Below are 3152 nucleotides of genomic sequence, written 5' to 3'. Positions count from 1 at the left end.
AAGAAAGAAAACCCCTCTAATTCCCACATTACAATTGTAATTCCACTCATGCCTATCCTTTCTTCTTTCCCTCCTGTCAACATGGAAAATAAGTACTTTCTCCTCCTGAGGTTAATTATGACATCTAAGTTCATTTCTCATCTTTTCCTACCCCTCCTAAGTAGTCTACTCAAGCTATTATCGTGTCTCATATTTTCAACCACTCCCTATCCACAGCCTTCTTTCTATCAACATTTAAACGTATATAGAAACTCCTCCCATCTTCAGAAGACAATTCTCTCTTAACTTCAAGAACCAAACACCTCCACTTACTGTACTTGTTCCCCGCTTCTCAGCTAAACTTCAAGCTGTCTACACTAACTTCCCACTCACTGCCCACCTCTATTTAATTTCCACCCTGCTATTTCACTGAAACTGCTCTCATTAAAGTGACCAAAGATTACTTTGTTGTCAAATCCAACAGACACTCTGTCTGTACAGTACTTGCCCTCTCAGTTCCATTTGAACTGTTGTCCATTCTCTTCTTCTTAGAATCTTCTCCTGGCTTCCTTGATAACTAAGTCTTTTCTTTCTGTCTCTCTGCCACTCCTTCTCAGGCTTTTCTTTCTCTGCTCTTCCCTTAAATGGTGGGGTTTCTCAGAGTCCTGTCCTGTCCCCCCTCTTTTTCTCTTCCCACTCTACTCATTCACCCTGGGAATCTTATCCACTCCTATTGTTTCAATTAATAACTATGTGCAGAGGAGTCTCACATATATATTGCTAGTCCAAACTTATTCTGAGCTCCAGACCCATGTAAACAATTGTCTAGAGGACATTTCTATTTAGACGCCTTACATGTAGCTCATAATATACATATTCAAAACTAACTTGCTAATTTCTGCTCAACCTCGTTCCAGTAAATGGAATCCTCTGCAAGTTGCCCAAGCCAGGAATTCAGGAGTCATCTCTGACTCCTTCTTTCTCTCACTCTATTGTTAACTCCACCCACTAAAGGTTCACACCTGGCGTGTTGCAACAGCCTCCTAACTGACCTTTCTCCAGTTTTACTCCCTTCCAATCAAGGCTGATACCTTGGAGGAAAAGCTCAGTTATATCAGCCATTTGGTTCTAAATATTTGCTATAGTTAAGTTTAAAATTAGGCTCCAAGTTTCCTGTCAATGAAGGCAAAAATGAAGGAAAAGTAATCTTCATATTTTTTAATGCTTGTTCTAATGCTAACACTGTGCTCTAAAACCAATTTCTGAGGAGGATATTTAAATAGGGAGCAATAAAGTGACAGACATAAGAGACAATGTCTTCAACAACATTCCTATGATATAGCCTATTTCATTCAGCAAGTATTTATGGAATACTTACTATGAGCCAGGCACTGTGCTCACTACTGGAGATAAAACAGTGAATGTAGTTGTCTCTAATGAATAAAACTGAGTTTTAGCATAATATTCAGTGCAACCCTCTGAAGACAAATTGGTGGGAGGAGGACTTATTTCCCAAGCCAGCCCCGCTTGATGGTAAAACCAGGGCCACAATAACAGTTGTTCAGTCCCCCACTACCTCCCCCACTCTCCAGTGCTGCATGATTTCAGGATTTCCAGCCTCTCTTTAAAACTGCAACTTACTACCACTAGCAAAACCACTATACATCACACGCCAAATATTTATAGGCCTTCTCAAGGGCTGTGTCACATGTGCTGGCAAATAGTGTTTTCAACTACCACATGGAATCTGTCATTTTCCAACCTCGCCTGCTCCAGCTCCCTGAAGAGCTCTGCTGCTGAGACATAACCCCCCCACTCTCCCTCAACCAAGACAAGACCCTGCTATTGCTCATATAGGTCATACAGGTCAAAGGGGCTGCTCACCATGTCTGACAAGTCTGCTGAGGATGCCAGAGCACAGGGGGTAGACTAGGGTGACCTGTCAACTACTGCAAAAGGTACTGGCCCCCCCATGCCAACCTTATATTGCCTTGAAGTGGCTCTGATATGCTAAAACCACCAGGGCTGTGGAAGCTGCTCAAATACCAGGGCCCTTCTGCACTAAAGCTGTACCATTTTTTCACTGAACTGTGGAGAAGGGCTCTCCCCAACCATTGGGGTTATACTTCAATACACAAGTTCCAAAGCAGCGTTCTCTGGCGCTCCTACAAAGACTATGGAAAAACAGCTTTCAGTTTTTACTCACATCAAGGACACACAATAAGGCTCTGAAAAGTGAGTCCACGGGGTTCGCCAGGGGGAAAACTGTGAAAATATGCAGTGCTCCAAAACGACCCTTCCCCCACAGTAGGACATTCAGAACCTCTGGTGAACAAGTTTAGACTCAGGCCAGGAGCCATATTCCGTAAGCATGTTGTCTTCACAGCCGGACCAGTTTGATCCAAGGATAGAATTTAGAATGATGAAAGAACTGGTTAGATGACATATATTCAGTCCCTCCTCACAAATTTCTGATCCCTCAACTGGACTAATTTGATCTCTCAACTGGACTTTTGCCTTGAGATGGACACAGATGGTTCGTGTCCTGTTGTGAAGGTCCAGAACACAGTCTTGGGGTAGCTGTATATTCAAGAGAAATCAGACTAGCAGGTGGAAGGTTGGCATTCTTTGTAAATTAAGGTGCTTAGTCACTGCGACACCTACAGGCAAGGCCTGGATTTTTCCACAAGAAATATTCTGGATGTAAGAGAACACATCAGTGAGCTTAACGTTCTACATGTTTGCAACGATTTAAGCCTCTGTAAACACAGAAGTGGGACAGTAAACGAAGACTAAATATAAAACACCTACTGTCGCCCGTGGCGAATGGTAATCACTCAGTTAAGTTGGTGTCCGGACTTTCAGCAACTTTCACTTCCAGGCGCTTCCACGACTTCAAGGAAGTCTTCTATACTCCCCTCCACTACCCAATTCCACCCCTGTCCTCACGTCTCCCACCCTATCGGCCGGGCTAGCTTGTTGACTCACTCCCACTACACTGCCCACCCAAGCCCCGGTGACTTTGACGAGCTGGGCCTGAGAGCTGAGGCTCACTGCCGGGGGCGGGGAAACGCCGCCCGGTGAGGACGCCCCCGCCGCGCGCAGCCTTCTGGGAATTGTAGTTCTCGCAACTCAGAGCCTCTGGACAGGCGTCACCTCGGGACTCGTTTTCC

This window comes from Equus asinus, chromosome 25 (genome assembly GCF_041296235.1).
Source record: "Equus asinus isolate D_3611 breed Donkey chromosome 25, EquAss-T2T_v2, whole genome shotgun sequence".
NCBI classification, from domain to species: domain Eukaryota; kingdom Metazoa; phylum Chordata; class Mammalia; order Perissodactyla; family Equidae; genus Equus; species Equus asinus.
Note: the sequence above shows the minus strand (reverse complement) of the source record.